Below are 12,877 nucleotides of genomic sequence, written 5' to 3'. Positions count from 1 at the left end.
TTGTACACAACCATGGATTGAGTGCTACTGGATTACCTATGTTAATATTAGCAATTCATGAAAAAAAATAGGTTTATAATTTTTATTACAAACTTAGTCTTTAAACTAACTACACTTTATACACCATACAAGTCGAGAATTAAAATTGTATACAAATTAATACATATGTGATTTGCTTTTTTACAATTTAATTTACATTGTATTTTTGAGAAATTGAAACCAAACGAATACAATTTCTATGCAAAACAATCAATGGCTTCGATCTCACGTCACAATGGTCACAAGATGATACTGTTTGAACTATGAATCACAAAAGTCGGCACCTTTTCCTTCACTATATTCGTCCTCAGCCATCTGCATTACAAGGACAAAAGAATGAAGCACTCATTAGTCATTACTACAAGGCATTTTTCTTGACTTCTTTGTGTTACAATAAAATCTCAGGATTTGGTATACCTACAGCAGAAAATACAGATATCTTCTGTTCCATTTGGTTCTCATCACTGACTCGAAAAATAATAGTTTTGACATGTAAGGCGAGATATACCAAAACAATATCAAATTCTGTTCGTAGGCAACATACATATTGAATAGAAAAAGTATACCACATATATAGCAAGAGATGATTTGCATGCAACATAAAGCTAACAGTGAAAGATTGTAAGTCTGAATTTAAAGCCGGTGAAATCAAGAGCTGCTGCTGATCATGTCACACCGCGATGATAAAACATGGAAAACACATCAAGATCAGAAGTAAGAAAAAAACAAAACGCCGGAATGAAACGCCAAAAGCCAAGCCTGAATCATAGAACAAATTATGAGCATAGCAAATATAAACTGTAATAGTAACATATCTTACGCAATAAAAATAATAATAATTCAGAAGTCTATAATTATAGACTGAAGCAACCTCTTTCCTTCCCTGATGAATGTCCGTGTAATTTAAGGCTAGGTTATACAAATAACAAATTTATAGTTTCCACAATGACTTCAGAACAATCAAAGTGGATCAGATAACTGTATCCCTGCAGTCCTAACAACAAAGGGATTTAAAATGGGCTGCTGTTGTTGTTATAGAGACTAAAAGGTAGAGAAGAAAGTCAAGGATGCTTATCCCAGTTTCTTAACAGAAAATGTTACCATCACAAGTTAAACAAAACAAAAAGTAACATTATAAACAAAATATGTAAGGAGCATTTAACCTTAAGACAAAGCATGGCACAATAGCTTCTCACTTTATGGCACAAGGCCTCTAACTCAAAATATTAGTTTATAGATGGTGGTTTAGCTTTAGATTGGATCATTGGATTGTAGACGAAAAATTGACCTTTTTTCGATCCCGCATAAATTTTAACAAAGAAACAACTGGTACTAGACTAAACTCACAAAAGCTTAACTATAACAAAACCCACCATATGGACACTCACTACACACAAAACGATGTAGTTTTATTGAAATTAACAACAAAACAAGAAGAAATTAAAGAGAATTTGGCTATTTCCAGCCTCAAAAACCCTAATTTTTTTGTAAACCTAGAGACAAGGGGGAGGGGTAGAGAGATAGGAGGCGACTGTCATCATTTTATTGAACTAGAACCTTTGGTAATTTACTAATTTGGCTAGATAATAAGAGACGTATAAGATGGGACGGTTAACAGAAAATAAAAGTAAGAGATGAGATGTACAACAATGACTATTACCCTAACATAGTAACACAACAACGGTTCATATTTCCAATTGGTTAGAAGTTTGTTGTAGGAGGATTGTCCAATGTTAGACCTCCGAATGACCAAGAAAGTTGATATCTGGATGAAAGGTTGCTTCACAGTTCACACTTAATTATATTGCCTCTTTTTCCTTTGAAAACACATAACAAAGATCGATGAACTATCCCGTATTCCCGTGTTTGACACTTTGACTAACCAAGCAAACAAACAGCCCTCCTTATTTGCGTCACTCTCATGCAAACATTCATTTGTATACTTCGTAGTCTACATATGGCAATATTCATAAATATTTTACACATAAAAATATTTTACACTTACTACATGATACAATGAAACATCTGAAAATGGACCTCCTGCTTACAATTCTAACAAATGAATTCAGTTTTCCACTATTTTGTCAAATGATGCCGGACTTCTATTTTTAATATTCAGGAAGATATCTGAAACTAGCTAGTGAGTTTTATTGATTATTTGTGGACCCAATTACCCTCAAAAGGCTCAAAGTCTCAAACCCCTGAGCTCTATGATTCAAGTAACAAAGTGTCTAGCCTAATAATTAAGCAGCAACAAGACTACAAGAGGACAACATATAGGTAACAGAAGTCAATAAATCTATCAAGCTCAAAAGAATCAATGAACAAATCACGAATAACAGAACCATCTATCAATAATATGCATAAAATTAGCTGCTAGCAAGAAACATACCTGCACCTTAAACATTAAGACATTGTACAGGATTATAGACCAACCTCTCATGGTGGTCAGGAATGCAACGTACCCATCTGTACTTCATGTTATAATGCCCTCAGAGCTTCAGTCATAATCTCGTTAGGCTGGCTAGAGACTGCAACAGAAATAGGAAAACGGAATCTTCGTAGGGCCATACCAGCCAAAAATATGAAAGGTGCTAAGGTCATGGTGACACATCGTGACATCGGGCAGAAATCAAACTCCAGAAGTGATTTATTCTTACCAGTCAATTCAGGTAAAGTCATCGTAAATAAGGAAAAATGTAATCATTTCACGGATGAAAAAATGACTCAAGTTAGTGAGAGAGTGAAACAATGACACCAATCCTCCTGCCAAAATGAATCAACATATAAGGACCAAATCACACCCAATTGACAAGTTGGAGTAGTGTTGGACGCTGAAGTTTAAAACACTCATATCTCCTATCGTGGTTGTTATCAACACAACCACGATATTGGTGCCCCAAAGGATTGAGAAGCGACTTCATTTGAATGCATGGCAATTAAATGGTTCACCTGAAAACAAAAGTATGCAACGAATATGTTAATGTTCGCCTACAACCAGTATAATATGAGATACTTAATTGCAAATTTTGACAAGAGTAGCATGACTATCATCAAGAAATTTACAGGAATATCAACCAGATAGTACACAAAACAATTTGTCATGCACAGGAATCAAATTTATTCCAATATACCCTCCACGTAATCATTCTCACTAATTTGAAGGTCGTTATTCTCTAATATACTAATGTCGAGTTTTCCAAAACAGCTCTAAAAGGAGAAAATAATACAATGTTTCTCTGAACTCAGCCCCCAAGATAGGCACTTGAAGCTCGGAAGCGGTAATCGAAAAGAAAATAGTATGCAATAATCCCCTATAATGAATGCAATAAAATTTGAATTAGTTCCCATGTTTACTTTAAAAACAGTCTGCAAAATGTTATACACTTATCAAACCCTCATTTTGGAGTTTATTGCAGGGAGATTTGACAGCATATTTTCATGAGCAACGAAAATTCGCAAGTTACAGAACATCCTCATTAAGCATATCTTCATGAGATGTCTAGAAGGCATTGCAAGTACCCTCAGAGGCTCAGAAGTTTATTAAATGTGAAGTTAATGTACACAGCAAAGAAAATTGGAATCGGGTTAGCCGTTTGAAAGACAGTCATGAATGTCTCCCAGCTCAACACATTACAACACTATAATTTGAAACGGATATAATCTGAATTTTTCCAGCAGAAAATATCATTGACAAACTTTGCTAGTTGCATCGTATCTGGTGGTGACACGGAAGTTATACAGAAAAAAAGCTTGAAACTATGTGTGGCTGACAAAAATTTCTGGGGCTGTGATTCTCTTCATAGGATCAACTACAAGCATCTTGGAAATCAGATCTCCAGCTCCAGGTGACAGATGACAGATGACTAGAAAGGGTATATGTCCCAGCCAACAATAAAAATCAAATGAAACAACATTATGTGCTTTCACATTTACTTAACAAAATAGTGACTTAGAACAAAACTAGAAAGTGATCTAATCGCAGTTCTCCTAAGATAATTTTCAAACCCTAGAGATTTGAGAAGAAAAATGTTTATATCGTTGACTTTAAGGTCCTTTTTCTCCATTGCATCAACAAAACATTTACATCTGTTTGATTGATAAGGAAGCTGTGTACTATAGTACAGAAGCAACTAAATGCGGGTGATATTTTCTTTATAGTCAAATCTTACCAAAATCTTTATCGGCTTCATAATTTTTAAAACAAGCTCTGTTTTTACCCCTTAAGACATCAACTGCGGAAATATGAAAATCTCAATACCATGGTCTTGTCATCTTATGAAATAAAGTAACTTTCTTTCTTACATAATATGCAGTTGTGTAGACATCTAAACTCCAACTAACATGTCTTATTACAAGTTTATAGATGCTCATTTTTATTTCAACAGATTTATTTACTACTGAGCGTTGATAATAGGATTAGAAGTTAAAACTCAAATGCATAAATATCAACTGTCAAGTCACACACATAAACAATAAACCTGATATCCACCCTACCCCTTTCCTTTGTCCAACACACACACTTTCAAATAAAAAAAGAAAAAAAATATAATTATCAAAAAATGGTACTGACAGAAGGTTATCACTTATCAAGTTATCAGTCATAAGAGACCATTTTTGACATTAAGCATGCAATATATGAAAACCAAAGAACCTGTTGGCTGTCCATCAACAATAGAATTCAGAATAGCATGTACCTTCATTTCCTTGAGAAGGTTGAGCGTATTTTCATCATCAAACGGGAGAAACCCACAAAGGAGAGAAAATAAGGTAACTACCACAAGGTCCACAACTCCATACATCAACTTCATGGCCAGCATAGAGTTCCTCAAAAACAACCTAAGAGCACAAAGAAACGTAGCTCACATTTCAGATTAAATACCATATCTACTGATGACATTAGCCATTAATGTTCTGACGAGCAACAGTTTTAGTCATGAGATAGAAGAATGATATATGAAATGACTAAATAAATGTACAGGAATTAACTCCAATAAATAGCAGATTCAGGAGTATTTAAAATGAATTCTTTGGAAATATCCTGAATAAAAAGGACAACTTTTTACCAAGAAAGACAATGACAAGATAACAAAACTAAACAACTTTAAACGATTCTTGTGAAGGTGAGAGCACAGTTAGCAGAAAAATGAGAGGATCAATAGAAAATTTTAAGACACAGTTAAAGTTTTAAATTGAACCTCGGTTATTCAAACTCCACCTTTCAAAATCAACAAAGTAATGATGTTGTAAGATTCCGTTCCAACAAAATTCTAGCGTATACCTTAGGGGCTGCATAATTTGGGCTTCCACAGCTGGTCTTCAGGAAATGGCCATCTCGCATTATGTTTCTCAAACCAAAATCTGATATCTTCACATTGTTATGCGGATCTAAACAGAAGATTTTGAGCCTTCAAGTCTCGATGAACAACCATATTCCTGTGACATTACTCTATAATGATATTATCTTGATTCATGAACAAAAAATACCTTTGGATGCACCTAGCCACCCTGATGATAGATACTTAGGGCGCAATTACCTGAACTTCAATTCATTTGAGAAATTTCTGAAGCAGGTCCTTGGACGAGTCACTTAAGTTACCAGAAGACAAGAGGTCAACAAACAATGAGAATGTGTCTGCATCAGCTTCAAATCCCTTGCTAACCATAACATCGCAATAGTATAATGCATTTGACAAGTCATTATTGCGGATACAGCCTCTGATAATTGTATTATAGCTACAATCATCTGGACAGCACCCGACTTCCTCCATTATCCTGATTACTTCAATAGCTTCATTAGAGAGCCCTTTCTTGCAGAAGCCTTTCATCATTATATAGTATGTTTTAACATCTGGTTGCAGACCCTTGGATACAAGATCTGAGAAGAGATTTGCTGCATCTTTAAGTTTCCCAGCCTCACACAAGCTGTCCATTAGGATATTGTAGATGAAAATATCAGGTCTAACACAATTATCCTCCATATCTTTGAGTAATGCCACTGCCTCATCAAGCCGTGCATTTTTGCAAAGGCCGTCAAGCAAGGAAGCATAGGTGAGTAGGTGACGACGTTTGGAGTTATTCCATTATCCCGCATTTCCCGGGACAGCTTACGTGCAAGTGGGAGTCTACTGGCTTTGCACAGTCCATCAATAAGAGTGGAATAGGTAACAACACCAGGTGAAATCCCTTTCCGAAACATCTCTTGGAATATATTCAGGGCCTTGTCAATGTGTTTAGCCTTGCAATATCCATTGATCATAGTACTAAAACTTACGAGATTAGGCTCACAACCATTTTGTACCATCAGATCAATTAGTGTTTCAGCGTCAACCATCTGACCACGCAAACAATAACCATCAAGTAAAGCATTGTAAGTAATGATGTTTGGAGCCACACCTCTGTCAATCATAAGCTGTAGAACGGATTGTGCTTCATTAATATTCCCATCTTTACAGAACATGTCAACCAGCATACTGTAGGTCTTAACATTGGGTTCTATATTACTCTGTATCATCTCAGTCAACACACGTTTAGCCTCTTCCCCACAACCAGAATTGTACAAGCCACGGACCAAGGAGGTATAAGTGACAACATCAGGTTTAATGCCCTCGTTTTTCATAGAGGAGAACAAGTTCTGGGCCTCTGTTAATAATCTATCCTTACAAAGACTATCAATAATAGTGCTGTATATAACAAAATCAGGCTTACAATGACCAGATTGCATTTTGTTGAGCAAATTAAGAGCACCAACATTGTCACCTATCCTACAAAGCCCCTTGACCATAGCACCATAGGTAACGATGGTGGGTTGGAAACCAAGCTTGACAATTTGATCCAACAAAAGAGCAGCTTGTGGGAGCTTATCACAATTAATGTAGCCATTGATTAAGGTGTTAAAGGTAAAATAATTGGGAGGATAACCAAGCTTAAGACATTTACCCATGAGAGAGAAACCAAAATCAATGCGGCCTAAATGGCAATAACAATTAGCAAGAATACCTAACGAATGCCTATCGGGTGAAACACCAAGTAATTCAATCTGTCTAAAGAGAGAAACAAGAGTGGAGTGAGGTTGAAGGCGTTTTAATTTGGAAATGGCAGTAAAGAGTTGATTGAATACGATAACAGAAGGGAGAGGACGCATCGAAACCAATTGATGGAATATAGAAAGGGGTAATTTAAGATCAGAAAACCCTAACTTGCAGTGTTCTCTAATAGAATTGAGGAACAATTGAGGATCATCATGAATAGAAGAAAATCTAGCAATGGAGAAAAGAGAATAATATCGGGAATGAAAATGAGAGGACAAAGAAGAATGGGAAAGAATAATACCGCCATTGAAGAAGAGAGCAGAAGCTTTCGACACCATTTCTAAGTCGTTTCCCTTCTCCACCTGTTGCCCAAACGAACCAGTTTCTTACTGTTAGTTACTTTTTTGTTACGCACAGCACACCGGTTAACCGGAGCTTAGCTCCGACTACATCCGGATCCGACCCGTGTTGCACACCTTGCTTATGGTGGGTGAAGTCTCCCAACAAGAGTTTCTGCATACAACGAGGCTCGAACCCGAGACCTCCCCCTTAAGCGGCATCAAACTGCTTACCACTTGAGCCAATTCTATGTTGATTACTGTTACGTACTTAGGTGTAGGAGAAATACCTGTGAGGTTATGATACATATGACAATTCATAAATCATGCGGAAACAACCATTAAGCCAGGAATACATATTATTTACACATAATCATTTAACATAGTTTAGATGCATACTCTTTGTTGCGTGCCTTCCCTAGCTGCGCCCGAACTGAACAAGAACAAGTCTTTAGGACTCCAAGTGTCGTCCCTCCGTAGATAGTCCACAGCACGTCCGGATCCGCCTTAAGATTGACCAACTAGAATCGCCCCTAAGGTACTATAAATTTTCGGCACTTTTGAGCAAGATGTGTGACTGAATTTTTCTCTCTAAAACTCACTTTGAATACTTGAATAACTCGTTATAAATTGTGAACCCAGGCCACATATTTATAGGGGTATGGAAAGAGAATTGGAATCCTATTAGGATACGAATTAATTAAATTAGAATTATAATAAAACTCTTATTTAATTAATTTATCAAATAGAATTAGGAATTTAATCATTAAACGAATTCTGCACGTTTTAGGTTTCGTATGCGAACACAAACACTTACGCGAGCATGACCCGCAAGCGTGCAGGCCATGCCCGCGCACAGCCCACACGGCCGCACGGCCCACGCGAGCTACAAGCCCACGCGAGCTGCAGCAATGCTCGCAGCCCACTGCTCGCAGCTGCGCGCGCTGTGCGCGCTGTGCGCGCTGCCACGGCCTGCTGGGCCTGGCCTTGCGCTGGGCCTGGCGTGGCCTTGGCTGTTCGTGTGGCGCGCTTGGCTTGCTGGGCGATGGCCTGGCTTCGTGCTGGGCCCTCGTCCGGCAGGCCTCGTCCGATGCTTATTCGTACGATACGCTTCCGATTAAATTCCCGATTCCGGAATATATTTCCGATACGAACAATATTTAATATTTTCGATTCCGGAATTAATTTCCGTTTCGAACAAATATTTAATATTTCCGTTTCCGGAATTATCTTCCGATTCCGATAATATTTCCGATTCTGACAATATTTCCGTTTCCGGCAATATTTCCGATTCCGGCAATATTTCCATTTCCGATAATATTTCCCGATACGTACCATGTTTCCGTTTCCGGCAACATCTACGACTTGGATAATATTTATATTTCCGATACGATCCATATTTCCGTTTCCGGCAATATCATCGTTTCCGGAGTATTCATTTCTTGCCTGTGACGATCTCAGCTCCCACTGAAACCAAGATCCGTTGATTCCGAATATCCATAGTTGGAGTATTTAATGCCATTAAATACTTGATCCGTTTACGTACTATTTGTGTGACCCTACGGGTTCAGTCAAGAGTAAGCTGTGGATTAATATCATTAATTCCACTTGAACTGAAGCGGCCTCTAGCTAGGCATTCAGCTCACTTGATCTCACTGAATTATTAACTTGTTAATTAATACTGAACCGCATTTATTAGACTTAACATAGAATGCATACTTGGACCAAGGGCATTATTTCCTTCAATACCAATTGCACATTTGCACCTAAAGTGTACAAAGTTAGCTTTCAATTTAGGATCATCAGTCAACGGACCCCTTAACCCCCACGTCATCGTGGGCTAGCCGGCTAGACACTCTAGACACAAGCGTGGTCCGACACGGCAAATGACCATTTTTATATTTTGGCGAATAAATTCCGAATTGCTCTCATCCTATTATTATAACTTTAGAATCAAGTTGTGTATTTCATGGACAATATTGGTCATTTCGAGTTTCGACCCATCTAATTCTCTTGTATTGAGGTTTTGTGTTATTATTGTTCAAAACAATAAATGAAGTTACTTTTTTGCTATGAAAAACTAGAATCTGATCAAAATACGGGTTAAACCTTGACCTTAACACTGAGTCTATTGTGTCGGTTTGGGCCAAACTTCGGGCCTGTCTGCTCAAAACCCGCAATTTCAGGCTAAAACTAGAGGTATTTTCGGGCCATTTTTTAGCCGGTCCTATTTCATAATTAATATTATATTATTATTATTTTGATAAAGGCTTAATTTACATTAATAAACTAAAGTTAACCACCTAAACTACACCACTAAGGTCTTTAAAGAACATTACGAAACAACCTAAACTAATACGAGTATTATATTTTAAGTTACCTAAAAACCCACCCAAAATATTAAAAATCGGATCGGACGGGGCACGAAAAGCAGGCTTAAAATTCTACCCAAAATCCGCTATTTTTTTTGGTAGGGATCGAGTTAATCAGGTCTAAAAAAAACTAGATTAATTTACTTAAGAAAAAAAATTAGATTTTGTTGTTGTAAATTAGGTGTGTTAGTGCTTTGATTATAAAGCTTTGAACTTTGATTACTATTCATGTAACAGTAGTATTATTGAAATACCCCTCAATTCCTTCTTTGTTGTTTTTTGTCCTTTTCTTAACGACAGTGCATTTACATTTTTCCCATTCCCTCTGGTTGCACTTCATAATAATTGTTTTACCCTTCCCTCTTGTACTTCATAATTTTATTTTATTTTTTGTCTTTTCCTTAAACAGTGTTATACTTCGTATACTAGTATGATTTTATATTAGAGTTTTCCCTATGCTAAGCTGTATTTAAATTGTAGAATGATCAATGGGCATTCAAGTTTATCCAAGAGTTGCTTCGCACCAAGCATTTGCTTATCGAAATAGGACCAACAACCAGGGGCGGATCCAGGAATTTACAAATGGAGGTCCAAAAAAATTTATAATTTGCTTTATAATTCTCGTATATGCTCATTTTAGGGAGTTAAAGATTAAAGTTAAGTAGTTAAAATATTATAAACACTATAATAAAATATGTGGAAGATTTAGGAACTTTAATTTTTGGGTTTCATAATAATAAAAATCAACACCTAATCCAAATTACATGGTTAACTTGGCGTGATTTCAAATAAAATGGGAAAAAAAGAGTGTATACGACAAGTTTTCATACTTTGTATGAGATTTCTTTTTATTACAATCGTCGTTGAAAAAATTGCACAAAACGACACTAACAAAAAAAAATAGGAATATCATTTTCAATGTATGGGGCATTACACTATTATATAATTGGGCCTCTCACAAAAAACATGCAACTATAAGTATATAAAATTAGAGTATAAAATAAATTACATATATATACTATGCCAATTACAAAATTATTTTGAAGAAAAAAAGTAACACTACTAATATTTGTATTTTTGTAAAAGCAAAATCATGAATCATATAAAAATAATAAATGAATAAAGAAAAATGATGAAGAAAAAACGACCAACAAAATGGTGAAAAAAAAGATGAAGAATTTAGAGGATCAATAGAAGTACAAGTAAAAGGCAAAAAGTAAAAAAATAATATTCAATATCCTCTCTTACTAGGTTTCGAACTCAAGTTACACATGAAATATAGCAACCAAGGAACCACTAAGCTAAAAGTAAATTTCACTGTTTACATTACAAGTTAATAAATAATATATTGTATTAAATATCCAAGTGCAATTAATTATCTCAATTTCAATTTAACAGATTTTTTTTCCAAATAAGGGGGTCCCTTTGGACCCCTCCAACTCTCCAAGGACATATAGGTCCACCCCTGCCAACAACTCTTTCTAGAGGAACAATGTTGTGTAGTAGACCCTCAAGCAAGATGTTCTAGAAGACATAAGATGGTGAATGAATGCAGCCCAGAGATAATGTACAACTTAAGCATCAATGTAGTTTCTATATGTATAAATTATATAGTAGTTTGACACTAGCAGATAATGTTGCATCACCCTAACATACTCCCCAAATTTAATGTAGTATGTACTAAGAATTTTTGCAAGCAATGTTTTATGTTTTTGGCCAATGCTCTTTGCCTTTGCTCATTTTGTAAAACTTAAAGAATTCTGGTTGTCAAACACATCTAATGTATTTTTTTTTTGTGGGGAGTCTTCTTTGATTTTTTTTTTTCTTTGATAATCAAATTAATTCATTGATAAAAAGTCACACGACATACTACATAAAGATTTGAATCTAACAAATACATAACAATTAAATCAAATAAAAACTTCCTTTCACCATAGCTACGATCGTAGTATATCAAACATTCTGTATATCCTCTTTTATATCGCTGTGATTTACAGCCTTCATCGACGAGAGGGTCTATAGATCTGTTGTAGCCGTGACAAATATGATTTTCGTCTGATTCGTCTGATTGTAGTCGAAAGATTGACCTCCTCTTCGATCTCGCATAAATCTTTACCAAAGAAATAACCTGAACTAAACTAAACACACAAAACTTAACTATAATCAAACCTATCATAGGGGTACTTACTATACTGAAACTATGTAGTTTTATTGAGATCTAACGCAAAAAACAAAACAGAATTGAAGAGAAGGGGCAGAAATAACCAAATTTCCGAAGAAAATTGGCTATTTCCGCCCTAGAAAACACTATCTAATGTATATTATCTACTTCATCCGTTCAACAATGATGTTTCAATTTATAAATTTTGACACTGTTCACAATTGAAGAGAATCTTCTAAATTACTTTCAATGCATGAGAAAAAACATATTTATGCGAGGTCTTGTTTGATTCGTCTCAATAAATACTTTAATAATATCAAAATTTTATAATTTTTTCTATAAATAGAGATATAAATGATACAAATGTGCGTTGACAGACGTAAAAAGTATAAAAACATCAATATGGAACAGAGGGAGTATCACCTAAGTGTTTGTGTTTAAACTTTTTATATTTGTGATTTTCATATTTCGATTTTCTTTGCCTTTACTATACAAGTTTTGCAAATTTACTTTCACTAATCCCTTGGGAGACCGTGCGCAGTAGCGCGTGGTCCAACAACTAGTATTATACGTAAGTACATATTGAAGTATACAATAAGATCGAGAAGATTTGGGGGTGTTTGGTTAGGAGAGGTTTGAGGGGAAAATAGCTTTTTGGGGTGAATTAGAGGTTTGACTTTTAGAAAAAGCTAATTGGTAGTGTTTGGTTATGAGAGGATTGGAAGAGAGTTTTGGGGTGAAAAAGCTAATTTTAAAAAAGCTCAATATAGGAGCTTTTTGCAATTAGAGGTTTGAGAAAGTGGATGAAAATTACTATTTTGTCCTACTATTGCCTATTACTACAACTACTATCAACCTTGGTACCATACATATTTTTCTCCTAAAAACATTACTCACACTTTCTTTTTCATTTCATCATATTTACTAGATTTGTTT

At 35.6% G+C, this 12,877-nt stretch overlaps 1 pseudogene; it reads right to left on the bottom strand.

The window, feature by feature from the left end:
- Positions 1 to 17: 17 nt before the first annotated feature.
- LOC110775716 (putative pentatricopeptide repeat-containing protein At1g12700, mitochondrial) lies at positions 18 to 7,628 on the bottom strand (annotated as a pseudogene).
- Positions 7,629 to 12,877: the final 5,249 nt, after the last annotated feature.

This window comes from Spinacia oleracea, chromosome 4 (assembly GCF_020520425.1).
Source record: "Spinacia oleracea cultivar Varoflay chromosome 4, BTI_SOV_V1, whole genome shotgun sequence".
Lineage (NCBI taxonomy): Eukaryota > Viridiplantae > Streptophyta > Magnoliopsida > Caryophyllales > Amaranthaceae > Spinacia > Spinacia oleracea.
Note: the sequence above shows the minus strand (reverse complement) of the source record. Positions and strands in the feature narration are given on the sequence as shown.